The following is a 19938-nucleotide window of genomic DNA, read 5'->3' on the forward strand; positions in this document are numbered from 1 at the left end:
ATGAAACTTCCCTTAAATATTCTTTTCAAAGTCCGGATATATACATTCATATATAATCATTACAACCATCCAGGGAATACTTTTATATGAATACGAGTACAGCTCTTGAATACGTTATTTGAATAATATTAGACGGAAAAACGAATACTGTAGGTCTGAGTTCAATTATTCTTCCAGAGAAATCGTATTCATTCAAAAGTATTCGAATTCATTATGAGGTATTCGAACATGTGAATACCCGGGCTATATTCGAACACTATTCGATTGTGTATTCAGTTCTCCCACTGAAACAGAAACTGAATCCTGTCAAACTACAGATTTTGATAACAAGGGTTAATGTTAGGTTATGTTGTAAAACCAAGGGTAAGTAAGAATTTATACATGCGTAAATTATATATATTCATTTCTTTCTCATTAGTAATTTACTAATATTTTACAAACAAACATATATTTTCTATCAATAAACAGCATATTTCTCAACAGGCACAATATTATGTTGTCAATAAATTCTGTATAGCCTAATTCATGATGTAACATAGTATTTCCTACTGGTCCTTGATAATAACTTTGGTATTTATTTACAATACCGTGACCATGAAAAATGGACTTTTTTTTCATGGGTTGGGCATTTATAGCCAAGTATTATTATCACAGGTGCATATAAACTGGGGGGAAAGTATATCATTGTATTATATTGATGCCTTTCGGCCATTATTGCATTAAGGATGGTAAATAACCGACAAAATTTTGTCGAACAACACTTGGAGGGTTAAGGATCAGGGGCATCACGTGATCTGGGATTCGACTTTTGCAAGCTCGAGTTAATTTTTTTTCTAAAAGAGCAAGCAGTGCGAAGCACTGCGCAGCGGGCAGGCATCGTTGACAGGATTAACGTCATCATTTCAGTAAAATTGCCAGAGGTACTGTCAAAAACAGAGTTTTCAGAGGATTTCAAAAAATTGTAACTCCTTTGATTTTCGTTGCCGACGAATTTTTTCTTCACTATTGTTTTCAGGAAAAATTGTAGTTTTCAGGAAAAAAAAATTAACATACCTTTCCATGGTCACGATTTTGTAAATTGATACCATAACTTTTTTTAATGATAATTGAGATATAAACTCACTACAATTTTACTGCTGTTGCTGTAAATGCCAGTAACCCTAGAATTATTATCATTTTATTGCTGTGAAATCAATACTAGATTCATATTTTTGATAATAAATTGCCTATTCTCTTTAATCCTTTTAGTGCCAAGAGCTTATCTATAGGCTCAACCTGTTATGTCATAAAACACCAAGAGCCTTTATTGAGGCTCAAGCTCGGTTGGTGGTGAAAGGCCAAGAGCCTATATATAGGCTTGGACAAGTTTGGACGATAAGCGCCAAGAGCCTTTATTTAGGCTCTCAACATTTCCGTGCAGTAAACAACCATTTATTGACTAAAATCAATAAAATTAGTACTGATTTATGCATTTTATATAAAATGTACTCTAGCAAGTAGCACTGCATAGACATTCATTTAATATTCAAACAAAATAACAATACATTTATCTAACGACACATGGTTTCTATGGTAAATCAGTTTTGTACTTTGTTAACTAATAAATATATAAATTGTTACTATTATTTTATCAAATTTTCACAGGTCTTTCTCAGTTAAATATATTACACTATAATACAAAGGTTTGTTGAGTAAATATTTTTTCAGGCATTTATTGAGCTCTTAATTTACACAAAAAATGGAAAAAGTATCTAAATTTTAAAGGTATACATTTTAAACAGATCAACATTTCATAAATTCCATGAAATGTAATTGTTCTCCTATTAATAACAAAAAAGATGAGGTCAAAATCATTAGTTTATCATAAAATTTAGTGAAATGAGAACGATTTATATTTATGAGTGTCATAATTCGTAAAATTACCTTGGCGCTACTGCGACACTCCGTGGCTATTTTGCGGCGCCTGAAGAGGCAACCTGCACCAGTAACTCCGGCGTTGTGTGACACGACCTGCCCAATATGCTTGGCGCTAAAAGGTTTAATATGAAGGGCTGAGGGCTGTAGTTCCATATCAGGCCACTATATTTGCAGATGAAAGTAAAAAAAAATAACATTACAGGGATTCCATGGTAACAGGTCTTACAGTTGGACATGTAGAAGGTTTATATGCTATGCCCATTGATGTAACTCGCCACCAGGTGGCTCTGCAAAATATAAAAGTTATCAAAGTGCATGCACATTATAAACTGCAATTACAAGACAGCTAGGTATATGAAATAGCCAAACATTATTTGAAGGCGCTAAGTTTGTATGTATATTTGTCTTTAAAATAAATTTCTGGTTGAATTTAAAGCTTGAGTGTTAGACCACTTTATAATAAGTACATGTACGTGTACAATGCCTATAAGCATACACTTTTGACAGGGTTTTCTTGATCGTGGCAACAAGATCTCTACATCGGCATTGGAAATATAATTCACTTGAACCAGAAGTGCTCATACGCAGAGAAAGCTTACGAAAAGTGTGCGAAGCCACGGGAAACAGCTAGTTTACAATAAATTAAAAACTAAAACAAACTTGTATTACAATGAAAACAACATGAAAAGTACAAAGAACCCGATTCATAGTGGATCAACTAGTTTGTTTACATCGACAGACAATTCACTGAGCTGGAACTTTTGTTGTCTGTTAACAAACCAGTAAATGTACTGCAAAAAAATGGCTGCAATATATTTTGAAATAGTTTAACTATTCCCAGGATGTAACAGCACGATGCAGGGCCAGTAGAACCCACCGAAATAATCTCATACGTCAGTGAAATGAGACATCGTTTTTTCAACCCAGGCGTGCAGTGCCTGTGATTTGTCTGCTAGCGAAACTACAGCTCACCGGGTAGTGCCCGTGTTTAATCCAGAAAGGGTTAAACATGCGCTAAACCTTACTTATGCAAATGTTTATTTACTAAACATTTATAGTTTTTTACGCTTCACAACCTTTAGTGTGTTTAATGTAACGAGTGTTACAATTTGATATGGACAACCTTAATATAGATTTTGAACAAAAGTAATAATATCTTACCTTAAATCAAATCAATCAATCAAATTGTTAGAGAAGAATCTTTAATTCAACTAACAACATCAACAATTGCAGCAATCATCTGGTCCTTAACTTAAAAACGCGTGTTGGCTAATTATGATTAAAAATTACTCAGCCTTCCCCAAACATCAGTCAGCAAATGTGAAAAAACTTTACAAAAATATACAGGCTACTTTTTTCTTGTTTGTAATTTGAATAGGCTAGTAATTATCTTGTTTTAGTTGATTTAATTGTTTGATACTCAGGCTCAGTTTAGCATGGAATCCCTTATTAATTTGAAGGCTGCAGCATGATAAGCAGCCACCACTACAATTGAATCATTGATATTTATGATTATCTAAACTACTAAAACCAAAATTTTGAATTAAATTGCATTATAGGTATTTCAAATCTCCCACCTCATAACAGCTCAAAGAATCATTGACATGATCTTCTTATTTAAGATTTTGAACAGAATGATCATTCAATTCCGATTAAAAGTCACCATGGCGTGATACTGAGCATGTTTGAAACTACGGAATACGGAATATGTTCTGATGTGAACTTCTGTCACTTCACACCTTAAGGAGGGATCTACGTGCAGTCTTAAGGCCATTATCACCTTAATCTGAAGTGATTGAGGGTGTTGGGTGGTACCTTTAAAAGGCCACATCGATTTGAGTGATCCCTGTGTTTTGATGGGGCCTTTGGAGAGCCACAATGTTCTTGAGCACTGAAGGTGAGATTGCCTCTCCAATGTTATTGTTGTGTTTGTCTGTTAATTCATTTTTGTTACTTGAAGAAGTGTCTTGGATATTATGATCATTATTGTTATAACTTTAGTTATTGTTACGAATTACTGTATTGTTGTTATCAATATTATCCTTGTTACTATTTATTGTCACATTGATTGTTATTACTTTTACAAAATTGTTATTGCTATTACTATCATCGTTATTATTATTACTGTAATTTTTATGCATATTTATATATGTACACTTGTGTTTGTTGCTAGGTTATATTAGTTTTAGTAATATTGTAAATTTACTGTTATTTTGTCATCTTTTATAGTTTTTAGCCTATAATTGCCTTCTCCTTAGCTGGATTAATATAATATTCATATTTGAAATGCTGTAATGCTGTACAAATAAATAAACTACAGTATAGTTAATGTGTTTTTATGTTTAAAAAGGTAATAATATTTAAAATACCGTTTAGGCTATGCATATTTATTAACAGTGTAACATTTAGTTACTTTTTACTTTTTTTAAGGATTAATGTGTCGGACAGCTTTTGACACATACATAACCTATATTTTTTGCCATGTAATTCTACCATTACTCAATACCATACAAATAACTACCTTTTTGAGTTAATTTTGAACAATATTGTTATTTAATACATTTAAAAAAGCTGGAAATGATTTAAATTGTAAATACCTATAATTGGAATGTTTTTGTATTTGATAGTTGTGTATTATTTGTAATTGATATTTCCTACTTACTGTACTGCAACCAATTTTAACGGGATATAGCAAATGAGGCAATTTTAATTGTGTATTTGTTTACATTCTATTAAAATGTTGAATATAAATTCATAAACTATTGTTTAGTTTGTCAATGTGTTGTTAAAAGTGTGGCACTTCTGCTAAGTACATTTGCATTGTTTTAAGGACAAGATTTGGCTTCAAAAGTAACAAAATGTGCTTAATGTAAAGAGGATATGAGGAGTCAAAGACTGAAACAAGGTCTTATTTAGAAGCAAAAAAATTTAAAAAATACTGTCACTTCACTCAAAACAATATTTATTTTGGTAGGCTGATTGGCCTTGTATCTCTACATAATAGAAGTAAAGTTATCTGGTGAGGATCCATTTTTAATATTTCTTTATAGCTGTAATGAATTTCTATAGCTCCAGAAAGCAAAATGAAATTTAAATCTTTAATTCACATGGGTGTGTTGTTTATTACTTAATATTTAATGTTGTCTAATTAATTTCCTTTATATCATTATTTTATTTAAAACTTTTTGTTTGTTTATTATTGGCCTATTTTACATTATTCTCTTCAGAATTAAATTCTCTAGAAGTCTTGGTTAAAAGGTTTGCATGTTCAACACCAATTTTACAAATATTACTAGTAGATCCGAATGAAACCAACAATAGATAATAAGTATACAATAAAACAAAACAATATCAAGGTATTTTAACAGAGAGGAACTAATTTTAAAACAGAGACTACGTAGCTCATGCACCACGCATCACTTCCAGTCTCTCAGGAAACCATTAGCATCCATCCATCTGGAAAGAAGAATTCCCGAAGAAATTGACGGAGGAAGAAGCCGCTTCACCAGTCCTCAGGGGTCTGGATATGCCATGATTTTGAGTATAATTAGTTGGCTGGAAACACCTACTGAAAACTGACTTCGAGCAAGTCCCTCTCGGCGCAGTGAAAGTTAGAGCTCCCAGCAAGTCAGGACAGTCTATATCGCTGTTGACCAATCACTCATATCAATATGTAGTGAAATCAAAAGTTCAGTTTTTATTGGAGAAATAGAGCACAGATTTCTAGTTTTAATCCATTACACGTTTATGTGCAAAAACATTCTTGTAACATATGTTTTTGAAAGAGAAATGCTAAAGGCATACAAAACAACTGTTCTTAGTTCCTGGTTTATTTTCATTTTTTTGCACTTTTTCATTATTGCTCAACAACTTTCCTATAAATTTACAGTAATAGACAAACATGACTTCATTCACCAAAAGAAGAATTTGAGCGACTTTGTTACCAATTTCCAACACTGTGATTGCCGTCATTTGTTCATTAAAAGATGTTTTGTTTTTGAGGACAAAGGTGCTACGGTCCCCATGTTTGTGTGAAATTCTGCTACGTTCCAGGTCCCAAGTTGGCTGTGTGATTTTGCTACGTTCCAGGCCCCCGTTTGTTGTCCCAATTTTCTTACAATCGGTATTCAAAGTGTGCTGCCCCTCATTGGTTATACGACTTGCTTCGTGTTGGCTAACTCATATTATTCCAAGTTGATATTTTAATAACGATCAAACTTCAATGTCTGTGGTGTTGTTGAAAGTGTAGTTTGTAATAATGAAAGTAGGCTACACGTTATATATATCACCAGCACTGGGTCTATATTATCTCAGGTTTTTTAAGTATGTTGAATAATGGTTCAAACTTAATATTACTCTATTGAAAGTTCTGATCAATATGATTGTTTATATCATAATAAAGTTCACAAAATATTCACTGTTCTTATCAATCACTTTGAATCAAATAAGTTTTGAAAGTAATACTCTTTAATTTAAAGCTTATTATCTTACTTACCACATTTCTTTGCAGATTTCATTTGGGATACTCAATGAAAGACAAAGCAAATGACTTTGACGTCAATTTATTTTATATTATACTGTCTAATTCTACCCACTTTGCTTTGATTTTTGTTCACTAACACAACATTCCATCCCTAATTACAACTTCAATGCACTATTGTACAGTTTCAAATTTCATCTATACGAGTAGACGTCCTTACTGCTTCAAGTCCAGACAGAGAAGAAAGATTCTCCGTATAAACACTACGCATATCGGTTCACACAATGTTCATCCCCTCTCCCGTTCAAATCAGCGTCTTCACGATTGAATATAATTTGATTCTTTTCTTATAATTGTCGAAATTTATCACGTTCACTATAATTGATCAATTTAAGTCTTTCTATTTTCTTTTATTATTTTTCTAAAGCTTTTTTATTTAAATTTTTAGCAACATGTGCTTTCTGACGTCATCAATACGCAAGTCATTTTATCCCACAATTGGCTTTTCTGTGTAATTTTATTTAGTACCTTTGTAAAACACGAATTTTGGTTACGTATAACTCATTTTAATTAATTAAATTTGTTCCCGTATAAAGTTTAATATATTTCTCCGTTATTAATTAAATAAATCTCAATTCCGACAACATGTGATTCACTGACGTCACAGTCTGCCAATTCCCCGTGAATATTCAAATATCGTAATTTGACCTGTCACAAAGGTTCAATACTTTCAAAAGAGTTCTGATTATAAAAATCAAAATGACTTCTAAATAAGACCATATGTATTTTCATAAAACACTTTGAAATCAGGTATGGTTTGTTGAAAAACTTCTTTATTAGCATGGTTCAATGCATTTCTGATAAAGGAGACAAAGAGTTTTTCTTCATTCCTAGTGTTGAGTTGAGAATTTATTTTTTCTATAATTTGGAAAAATTGTGTTGAGATCGTGTCAGATCCCTGCAATATACTATTGGCCTTTTCAAAGAGAGAACACACATTTGCACTAAATTAAAAATACGAAGACGTTTTTGAGTATTCAATATCACTGATGCTTTCTTCTTCGGTTTCAAATCCAGTCAATGATAGCAAATCTCTTAGGGTGTTCAAAAAATCACTTTCTTTGCAAACAAAGTATGACATCAAAGCAGGGAAAACAACCCTTTTGGATGAAACACAGGCACTGCCTGTTATGTTGTAGTTCCTCTAGGGGGTGAAACTCGGGCACAGTGCAGCTGGCTTACTATGTCAAATTTCGCTGACATATGAGATTGGTTTGGCATGTTCTACTGGCTCTGCATTGTGCTGCTACCTGTTGGTACTATTTGAAACAATATTGTCCGTTTGTTTGCAATACATTTACTGGTGTATTGACGAGCAACAAAAGTTCGAACTGTGTGAATTATTTGCCAATTTAAACATACCAGTCGAGCCTCTGTGAATCAGGTTCTTTGTACTTCTATTATTTTTCTGTCTTATTACAAGTTTGCTTTAATTTTTAATCTATTGTAAATATATATATATAAAGTGCAATTAAATAATGTAATCAATTTTAGGCATCATTTTCACATGAATATACATAAGTTATTATTGTGGATTGAGTTGCAATGGATTACAAATTAATGACATTAGTGATATACTAAATGACGATTTAACATTTAGTGATGAAGAGACCGATTTGCCTCCTCCACCTGATCTAAGGTTCAATATTCCAAACAATAGCGATGATAACGAGTTACGTCATGGAACTGATTATAAAATTGAATTATATGTAGCTGCTCAAGAAACGAGCAGGCCTCAAAAAAGAGAGAACCCTCTGAAGATGATAATTACACAGTTGTGGACAAAATTGACCCTGAATTCAACCATTTTGAGTGAAGTTTGATTTTTGACCTCCTCAACTGCTACCATACTCTCAAAGACTTCAAAACCTACTAAAGGTGACCGAAATAGACTGAAAGTTGGTCATAATTTGTTGTCATAATATAAAATATAAAGAGTAAATTTAGATAGGCCTTGAACGCTTTATAGTTTTATACACATATCACATATTACATTTCTTTTTCTAGAGAAGTAATGGAGAAAACATTAAATATATTTTTTACAGTTTATTGGAGTAGAAATAATATTGCAACACAAAAGAAATAAGTTAAGATACACATATTCAATAAAACAAATATGATTTAATGCACCAACAGCTTTAAAATATATATTAAACTTGGGGTTTTGATTTAAAAACAAAATATTTGTTTTGAGTATTAAATTATACAGTAAAAATATAATAGTATAACACAAACCATTGTTTTTTTATACATCGTTTCACTCTAAATTTAAAGCCTTTAATCATAAAAAATCATGCATTACCTTTTTTTCATAGTAAAAGTGTTAGTAAAAAAACTACAACACTGTACTTTAACTGAACATTTAAATACTATCAGATAGAGAAATTAGCACTCTAATGAGTCCTGAAAGGGTTAAGAATCCTCTTAACAGCTTTTCTTAGTCTTATCCATCTAGTGGAAACTTTTATCTCAGGAGTTAAGTTTAAGCTTTGCTAGTTACTCTCCATTCGAGTGCAGTGTACTCAATAAATTCTTTTAGGTCTTCTCACCTCAACGAATATACTTGAAAATAGCTATACATTTTCAATACAGCTCCTTTAACTTCACATGTCAGTTCATTCAAAGTAAACTTAAAAGTATTATTGAGAACATGAGCTAAGTAACAGGCAACTTTTGAGTTTTGGATTTTGTTTGAAATTTGTATTCTGATCTGTGTTTACTGAAGTTGAGATTAGTGTTTGTTATCTGGAGTAAACACAGCGGTGTCTCAAAGGAGTACTAAAACAGTCCAACAATTTAATTTAACATCCTTTGTCAAATGAAATACTTTTCGTACATACTACTGGATACATCTTTCGATTTTCTTTATTTGAGTGACAGTCATAACACTAAAATAAACAGCACTATCATCAGTTGTTTTATTGAATCTGTAGCTAGTTTTTCAGCAATAGGCCCTAAAACCTGTATTACGATGAATTCTGATTTCGTTCTGCTACAACTAACTTTTTTGTTCACGGCTGAGTCAGGGATGTTATGTGGCAATAGTTGATTTACAAAGTCTTGTGCATTGTAAGAAGAGTTGTGTTTAAAACATTGAAATGTAAAAGCAATTTAGACTAAAGCTATGTTATCATATGCCTCAACAATATTTGGTTTAAAAAACAGTTACTCATTACCTGTGATGATATCCTGCAGTTGTTCTCCTTTGTTTTGGGATCTTTTATCGTGATGTTTTACATTACTTAAATATCCATAGGTAATTGAAAAATTCTTGTTACTTAGATATATCTTACATTAACCTCTGAGCCTCCTTTATTACCCACTGATATGGTTTTTACCACTCATCTTGGAACTTAAATAACTGTTTGGATATTTTCAGAGGAGACTGATACGTCTTAAGATACAGGTTCATATAAGTTGTCTCAATTGTGCTCTTCTATGATTCCTGCTTAACAAGGTAAATCTTTGAACAAAGTAATGTTCGATTTTATCACCTAACCAATTTCCCAACAACCATTTAACTGAATACACAACACTGACCTTAATCACACAAGAGCTACAATTATAAATCATTGTACGGGATAGTATGGACCGTTTAGAGGTCAGTTAACAACCGCTTGCACTCCACCCGTCATCACTGCCTGTTGGATCACCACACAAATCTTGAAGAGAAAGTCCTCTGGGAAATGAGCAAGAATGGATAATTCCAGAAATTTTTTGAGTGGTGTAGGTAGAACACCTGTGGCAGGTTTGCAAGGGTTGGGGAAGTGTTTGAGCTTTAGACAAGATTTAAAGAAGGGTTTAATCTATGAGACAACCCACTTCAGCAATCTTGTGAGGGATGAAATTCCCTGTTGTCAGGTCCTATGGCCTTCTTTGGGCGTAGTCTCACAAGGGCAGCTGTGACCTCCGCCTCAGTGATGTTGGCCAGGTTTTGTCTATGCGTAGCGCAATGTCTCACAACATGTAGCTACTTCTCTGAGTCGAAGGAGTTGTAGAGGGATTAGAAAGTCGAAACCCCACCTTAAGTGCGTTTTTCGACTTATCCCAAACATTTGACTGTTGACCATAATACACTGCTTGACAAACTGGAATCGCATGGCATTTAAGGAGTGCCTCTTTCGTAGCTCAGTTCATAAGCCACAGAACCCAAGTGGTTCAAATATCAAATCAACTTTCAACACCAATAGAAATGAAGTATGGAGTTCCTCTGGGCTCCATCCTCAGTCCAATTCTTTTCTTGGCCTATGTCAATGATCATCACTACTGCACGGGAGACTCGTCCAGTATGCTGATGACACAACTCTCTGTTTCAATGGAAAATCAAAGGAAGTGTTTTGTTGATCTGAATAATTGCGTTCAACACTTCCAAAGTCTCAATCTCACAACAAATGCCTCAAAATCCAATTTTTTTTACTTGTCCTTGCGAAGTGGAGATTCTGGGTGTGGCTCTACGATAATGTTGGCAGACTCCGTTCTAGAAGAAACAAAATCCACTAAATTCCTTGGAATACAACCTTGATCAAGAGTTGACATGGAGTGCTCACATCGACTTAGTTTGTACCAAATTAGCCTCAAGCATTTATGTTATGAGGTCTTTAGCACCTGATCTGCACCTGCTGTTGATCTTTTATCAACATTGCCAGCTTCCATTACAAATGCACCAACGCTTAAGGCGTTAAAAACCTGTCTTAAATGCTTTTTAGCATCAATGGCATTTTATAATGTCAGCGAGTTTTAAGCACGTAACTGGGAGACCACCCATTTGGAAAACAGACTCTGGCGTTGAAAATAGTGAAAATTGGCGAGTGACTGGAGTGAATGAGTGCAAATATGTGTGAATGTGACACTGTGGTATGATTGCTAAATGTTATACTAAATGGCTGACTTTTACCATACAATGTATATTGTTTACGGTAATAAAATATTTTAATTTGAATTTGAACCATGAATGAAAATCCATACCAGAGGTCATACCTGAATGAATTTAATTTTTTTTACGTGTGGATATTTTTTTTAACATGTTGTTAGTATTTTGTAAAAAACCTTAAAAATACCTTTTTGTGTAAAAAGCATTTTAAGCCATTCCAAAATGTTCTGTGATAAGCCTATTGAAAATACTGCTGGGATGCGTTCACCATACAAATCATACTAAACACAGGGCTTTAGAGCCCCATGCTGGGCTGAGGTAATGGTAAGGTATGGCTCTCTAGATCACTACACCACCCCACATCGGCATGAACTTGTTAACAGAGCTTATCTTAACAGCAAAGTAGTATTTAAGGGATATGAAATAATGATTTATTCTAGCATTTTTTTACAATAAAAAGAACAAAAACTCTTTCTGTAGAGTAAGAACTGGCCACGTTTACAAGTATTGTGGCCAGATTAACCCGATTTGCAATTGAAATGACACAGAGCCGCGCACTGTGACATCTGTTCTTTGTAGCACACTACAATCACATTAAACTATACAGCCACAACTACACTATTATATGTAACAAAGCATACAATTAATAAAAAAAATCAAAACTATTTTAACAAAAATATAGTTTTTAAAGTTTATTGTTCTAAATAATAATTTAAAAATAATTACAAAGTACTTAAAGAAAACAACCGTCTTTTTATCTTACTGCTAAAGGTTCTTAGACCTACTGATTCTTTGATTGACAAGTGTAGCTTATTTATGCACTCTCATTCAATTGCAAGTGTATAATTTTATTGAACTGTTGCTTGCTGTTGCCGATTCTCCAAGATAAATCTCTGCACCGGTTTTTAGTGTTCTAGTTTTCAGCCACTTATCCATTTTAGGATTTAGATCCCGTGATAACAAATATTAAGTACTAAATGCACATAAAAAGTCATTAAACACACACCTAACATGTCATAACCATGAACAATAGTTCAGGAATAGTGTTTAGTTTTATTCAGGCATCATGTTCAGGCTTGCTCACTATGAGTCATGCCCAAGCATCTTCTGAGAGGTGACCATGCATGCTGACAGATTGACAATTCATTCCAGCAAAATATAATAATTCAAAATATGGATTTCCGCTATTTCTGATATATTTTTAGTACCTCCAAAATCCCTCAGGTTTGCTTACCATCTTGGGAACGCTGATTTAAGGTAATATATAAGATTTTGTGGATATTGGAAAGTGCCAATTTCTCTTTTAGGTTACATTTGAATGTATAGTCAAAGTACACCATTGTCATGGTATTTAGACATCAGTGGTCATGTGTGGTTTTCTTTATTCATATGATTGCTATTCTTACACATAGTAGTACTTACTTGTAGTAAGTAAAAGTCCTAATTTTTATGTTCCACTTATATTTAAAATTTAGATTTTGCAGTATTATATTTCTTTATATACTCAATGTTTATTTTAAGTGTTGTATACCAGTTACAATAATATACTGTAGTTCATGAGATAGAAATGCAAATGTTATTATGTAAAGTTATTCATATTTTAAGACATGTTTAATTTCAGATTTTATTGAACGTTCAAATGTTATTACTGTTTTAAACTTGCTTTAGTTGTACCTAAATGTAAAATAACATAATAAAAGGTTTTTTGACAAGAGAAATATTTTTTAGCAATTGTATTCCAATATGAGTATTTTAAAATATTGTTTATACATTTTAAATCTATTAATTTTTAAGATATTTAAAAAAATACAGTCTATGTATTATTTTTAGCTCATTTAAATAAGAAGAAAATGGTACTAAAATCATCTTCTAACAAATTGCTTTGGCGGTCTAGCGACATATAGTCGGCCTAATGCCTGGCAATATATGCAAACACCTACGTTGATAGCTCTGAAGGACACACACCAACATGTGGCTTATAGCCTGGTGGTAAAAGGGTCAAAAAACGTTTTGTTGTTGTTGCTGTAAATAAGTTAAAATTCCCAAGTTATATTGGGCTGTGCGTCTGTAACAAATGATAAATTGAGGGTTGTTGAAAAACAAAGACATATTTTTGTTTCTAGATTTGCAGAAAATGTGGAAAGTGTAGACATTAAGCAATATGTAAATGAAGGTGTGAAGGGCAATAATAATTGTGAAGTGCAATAATAATTGTGAAGTGCAATAATAATTGTGAAGTAACCAAACTAAGGAATAGGTATCCAGGATATAGTTCCTTTAAAGTTGGTATTCCACTGTCTCTGTGGAATATGGCGTATGCTGAAAATTTCTGGCCAGAAGGAACTTATGTGAGTCGGTTCAAATACTCACGTAATAATCCCTCAAATGCCCATGAGGCTCCTTTTTTGGAAACCGACCAGGAAAATGGACACAATACATAAGTCATGGGCCTACACACTTGATTAATGACAGTGGGCGTAGGCTAACTCCCAGTGCTCAAACTACATTGTCGAGTGAACTCACACTTGTACATATTAATCTTCAGTCAATCAAAAATAAACTGAACCTACTAGAGATTTTTAATCACAATATTTTGTGTGATGTGCTTTGTGTCAACGAACATTGGTGCACTCAGGACGAATTAGGGTTACATGTACCTGAGGGATACTCTCTAATTACTAGTTACTGTAGACCATCTCCCTACAGGGGAGCTGCAATTTTTGTTAAGAACTCCTTTCTACACCCATTTGAAGTAGTAAATACTGGCACTTTCTGTGAGTGCAAGGTTTTTGAGGCTGCTATGATTATGTCCAGTGTTGTTGGTTTGTTGATTGTGACACTGTATCGTACACCTGATTCAGCTGTAGAAGCTTTTACTGATAGACTGTGTCAACTTCTTGACTTTATAACGGGTAGCCTTAAATTCCGCAAGTACAAGATTGTTATTGCAGGTGACTTGAATATTGATCCTAGGAGTAATAGTCTACAAACTGTAAATTTTATTAATACCCTCAAATCTTATGACTGCTTCTGTGTGAATCTACAACCAACTCGTCTTGAGTCCTGCCTGGATAACTTCATCTCCTCTTCACCCAACTGATTACACTTGTAGAACTGTACAGCCTCATCTCTCGGATCATCTTGGCCTGCTGTTAAAGACTAAATTTCTTGCTGCAGGTCCCTCACCGCCAAACGTGAGTGAAAAAACAACATACAGCTATAGGGTGCTGAACGATGTGAATATTGATAGATTTAAGTGTAGGTTAACTAATAGCAACTGGTCAAATGTGATTTTAGGTGCTGATGACCTTGACAATGCTTTTAATACCTTTTTGCAGCATTTGTCTCACAACTTTCATGATTGTTGTCCTTTAATGACTGAAACTAGATCTGAAGGAAAACTTAGATGTATAAATAAAAACTGGTACACTCCTTTTTTAGAGAAAATTAGGTTATTACTGGATATCAGCTATGAAGTGAGTAAAAATAATCCTACTTTGTTAGAAAGACATAAAAGAATTAATAAATTTTATAAAGAACAGGTTGACATTGCAAAAAGAAGTGCAAATGATAGATACATATTGGAATCTCCAAACCCATGCAAAGCTGCCTGGAATGTCATCAATGCCGAATCTGGGCGTTTATCTAAAAATCTTTCTCTGTCCAAGCTTCCATTGTCTGCTGATGATTTTAATGACTATTTTATTAATGTGTGTAGTAATGTAAATAATAATGGGGCCAATCTGAATACTGCTAGTGCTATTGAAATATTGAAATCTTCTGGTATAAGAAATCCCCAGACATTACCTTTTAAGTGGAATGATGTTTACCCTGTCGATGTTTATAACACTGTACTTAAACTTAGTAACTCAAAATCAGAAGATGTTTTTGGACTTTCAAACTTTGTCTTAAAGAAAGTTATAAGTGAAATTTTATATCCTTTAACAATACTTATTAACTGGATTCTCAGGATTGGTGTTTTTCCACAATGCCTTAAGACAACTGTAACAGTGCCAATTTACAAAAAGGGTGACAGGTCTAATGTAAACAACTACCGCCCGATTGCGCTGGTTCCTGTAGTATCCAAGGTAATTGAAAGCTTAATTAAACAACAGGTTGAATGTTATTTTGAGTACAATCACTTGCTTTCCTCTGAACAATATGGATTTAGACATAGTCTCTCCACTGTCAAAGCAGTTGAAAGTATTGTCTCCTATATCATTAGTGGCTTTGAAGGTAATGAAGAGATTAGTACCTTACTGTTAGATCTTAGTAAAGCTTTTGACGTTGTGCCTCACTCAGAACTTATTGAAAAACTAAACCACTATGGGCTGGAAGGTGTTGAGTTGTCTCTCTTTACTTCTTATTTGTCTGACAGGTACCAGTATGTCAGAATAAGTGACCAGAGGTCTGATCTCAAGAGGGTGACAAGGGGGGTACCCCAGGGCTCTGTCCTGGGTCCCTTTTTGTTCACCGTTTTCATTAACGACCTCCCAAAATTTCTTCCCAACAAGTGTGTCCTTTATGCAGACGACACTACCTTGATGTGCTCCAAAAGACTTTCGCAACTTAATCTAGTAATGATCAATTATATGAGAGAGAGATCACACCTCTGGTTTTCTGCAAATGGCCTATATGTTAACGAGGATAAATCAGAGCATGTTATATTTAGTCTAGGTGCCAACTCTGAGAATAAGTCTGTGAATTTACTAGGTCTTTATCTTGATTCTAAGCTCACCTGGAGAACACATACTGATGCCTTATGTACTCGGTTATCGAGAGTGATCTTTTTGTTAAAAAAACTGACATCCTGTACTAGTCCTAGTTTAGTTTTAAAGGCTTATTTTGCCCTCTTTCATTCCCACCTTACATATGGTACCCTTCTCTGGGGTAGCTCCAGCGGAGCTAGAGAGGTTTTTCTGTGCCAAAAGAAGGCTGTGCGAAAAATGTTTAATCTTAGCAATAGTGACTCGTGTAAACCTTATTTTATAGAATATTATATACTTACGCTCCCTTGTATTTTTGTATTGCAGAGTTTGATATATGTAAAAGAAAATTTAGAACAATTTGACTTAAGAAGCTCAATACATACTCATTATACAAGAAACCAAGACTCAATCAACCAAAAACATGCTAGGCTAGCTAAAACCCATAATAGTTATCTGTATATAGGCATAAAGCCCTGTAACAAGTTACCATTAGAAGTTAGGGAAATTTCATGTAATAATTTTAAAATAGCTGTGTCTAAATGGTTGAAGCAAAATGCATTCTATTCTATCAAAGAAATATATCTTTACAATATAAGTAATAGGATTTTCATGTAGTTCATGCATGTATGCTCAGCATTAAGGATATAACTGTGCCATGTAGGCTATGTTAAGGTTTGTGTATGTGTTTGTATTTGTATATGTATATATTATATATACATAACATATATATTATATATGTTTTAAGGACATATTTTAAACTCTATGACTTTGTCAATGCATCGTTGTGTGAAATGGCAATAAAATATTCTTGATTCTTGATTCAAGTTCAATATACATTTTGAAGATGGTGCATAAAATCATGTTTGTTTTACTGGATACATCTTTCTTAACTTATTTCTTTGTTTTTTAGGATATTTTCTCCTTTAATAAATTGTAAAACAAAATTTATGTTGGATAAATTTTGTACTTTTTTCTCCAGAAAATTTAACCTATTGTGAAAGACACTGTGCTGGTTACGTGCTGACTGGTCCCGGACTGAATGTGGAGCCATGCGCTGGTTATGTGATCACTCTTTATTGTTATGGGCAGTTCTAGTTATGAAAATATCCAACAGATATTGTTGCCATCGTATTTACTGGTTCCTCTAGTAAGAAGATAATACATTTAATTTCGTTTTGATACTAGTAGAACTAAATTAACCACCATTGTTAGTACATGCTGTCGTTGTTTTTGTTTGTCAGCAGCTAAATGCGAGGTTAGGTATATTATTTGTTTTTGTTTAGTTGTGAGCTCAATCTTAACGGTTGTAAAAAACTGCTAGATTTCCTTGTTACTTTGTTATTAGACAGTGAAAAATAGTGCAAATCAGTAATAGTGATGGAAGTGGAAAACAATAATTTTGGTGCTAAAAAACAGTTTTGCCAATTCACGGTTTTGTGCGAGAATGAATAACATGAACATCAAGATGAAGGTTATTTGGAATATTTGCCAATTCTACAGTAGGTTTGATAAATTAAAAGTAATTTTATGCATAGTGAGTAAAAAGTGTAAAAAAGAGTTAGTTAGAAATTAACTAACGTATAATAAAAATGTCAAACATTATAAAAAAAATATACTAATATAATTTTTTAAATTAATAATTTTATTTACATATATGGTATTTAATATATACAATGAATATTTAATTGTAAAGGCAGTGGTAAAATAGCTAATGCTCTATCTTTTATGAATTTTGTTTAAGAAAGATTCAGTCAGTCTTGCAGTTTTGTCCTTTTTTATTGCTGCTACCGGTACTGCAGAGGCTCAATAAATAGTTATTCAATGGATTAAAGTTATTGTGAGTTATAAATTACAAAAGAGGAGAGGTCTATTTAAGTTTATTCTTCATATTTTATTTAGTACTAAACGAATAATTCAAACATTGTTTCAACACTATAACCTAGAACTCAATCTAAAGTATTGAAAGTTATGTATTTAAATGTGAAAATGAGGCCTAAAACTGACTTCATAAATTAATTTCACTTCATATTTAAATAAATCTAATAACTGATTGAGACTGGCACGAGTAGCTTGGTTACATTGGTAGACAACTCACTCAGTTGGAACTCTTGTTACTTGTTAACAAACCATAAATGTACTTCGTTAAATTGGCTGCAATATTGTTTTAAATAATTCAAAATATTCTCAAGAGAACATCACAATACAGAGCCAGTGAAACCCGCCAAACCCAAGCAATGCAGAATATATGACTATTTTCGATTTCCTCATAGCACTATTTTTCAATGGTACATTTCCATAATACTACACATATTTTTAATAGAATTTTTTATACTATTTAACAGAAATAAATATTATTACCCCATCAATAAGTGTAACAGGCAAACTTCAATAAAATGTTTGAGTAAAAACCAAAGTAATTACAAAATGGGCATTAGTCAATATTAATTAAAACTTTCCTAATGATTAACAAAGCTGTGTATCTTTATACTTGAACCATTCATCTTGATAATGTTCTCTAATACTTTTAGTATATATGAATAATTAAATTATATTTTACTTTATTTTAGGAAGATATTGATTGATATTGATAAAGGTTTATAACATGATTTGAAATGATAAAAATAAATAGTTTATTATAATAAACCGTTTAATTTGAAATTGTTTCATGTTATAACTAAATTATGAAATACTTTTTAATCAAATAATAAAAACTGTAACATTATAAATAAAAGTAATCATATTTTATTCATGCACAAAAAATACGGATTTTTGAAATAGTACTTCCCATCAGTTCATCTCTCCTTTCCCAGTTTGTATTTATCAATGCAATAGATATTTATCAGTATCTATTGTTCAAGAGTTAGATAAGTTCTCATGGCTCTCAGGTTCAGGTGGTAATTGATTTCACAAGTTAAAGGTATTGAGATTAAATACATCCCTAAAGATGAGATAGGAGATAGCATTACTTACTTTTAAATGTGGGTGGTTTTCTAAATATAACAGAATTATTAATCATGTTCATGAAATTTTGCTAAAACTACTTGAAAGTGTACATTAGAAAAACAATAATTAAAACAAACTTTTATGCAAAACCCAAATTTTTAATAAAAGAGTAGGCATACATCTATTTGTAGCACCAAATTTTGATAGAACTTTCGGTACTTTCACACAGTCTACTGTTGATGTTTAAAATTTTCATTTATAACTAAACAAATTTAAATTAAAACACAGTGCCAACAAAAACTAACACCTGGTCTATAGGCTGACTGTGGACTTATTATGCCAGCAGATTGGAAACTGACTGGACTGAGATGCTTCAGATACGTTTCATCTGCAAGTGGCCTGTTTCTTGTTAATCTGGTGCATTAAGTGGTTTTTATTATTTTTTTTTATTTTTTCAATTTAGTATAAATGTTTGTATTGTTTGAGATTTTTCACCAGATCTTGCTGAGCTGACTAAAATTTTCCATGAATAATGCTCACATATTTGAACATTTTCTGCAACCATGGTCAAAGTATATCATAAATCAACAAAATTTCATATCAATTAATCTTTGTCTCTGCTTTGTGCACTTATTTTCATCTGGTAGCATTATTCTCCCTCTTTAATGATTTATTTAATTTAAAAACAGTAAATCACTATATCTGAATTAACATTTGAAAATAGGGTTAAAGATTTTTCTATGTCCACAAACAACATTTCAATTTAATTTAAAATTATTTGATAAAGTTTTTTATTATAAATATGTAACTTTTAAAAACTTGTACTTTCACTAAAGATGAATATGACAATCATAATTTCGGTACAAAGTAAAATGTAATTTTTCACTTCACATACATTACTAGTTTATCAATGTGTATGGAAGTTGTGTATTTTTTATTTGTATAATGTATTGATACCT

General features: G+C 32.5%; 1 protein-coding gene across 1 annotated transcript in view; it reads left to right on the forward strand.

Annotated features, from left to right (window-relative positions):
* Positions 1-19938, forward strand: part of LOC124354854 — a 40098-nt gene that overhangs the window by 2030 nt on the left and 18130 nt on the right. The gene's annotated exons all lie outside the window — the stretch shown is intronic.

This window comes from Homalodisca vitripennis, chromosome 2, assembly GCF_021130785.1.
Source record: "Homalodisca vitripennis isolate AUS2020 chromosome 2, UT_GWSS_2.1, whole genome shotgun sequence".
Taxonomy (NCBI): Eukaryota; Metazoa; Arthropoda; class Insecta; order Hemiptera; family Cicadellidae; genus Homalodisca; species Homalodisca vitripennis.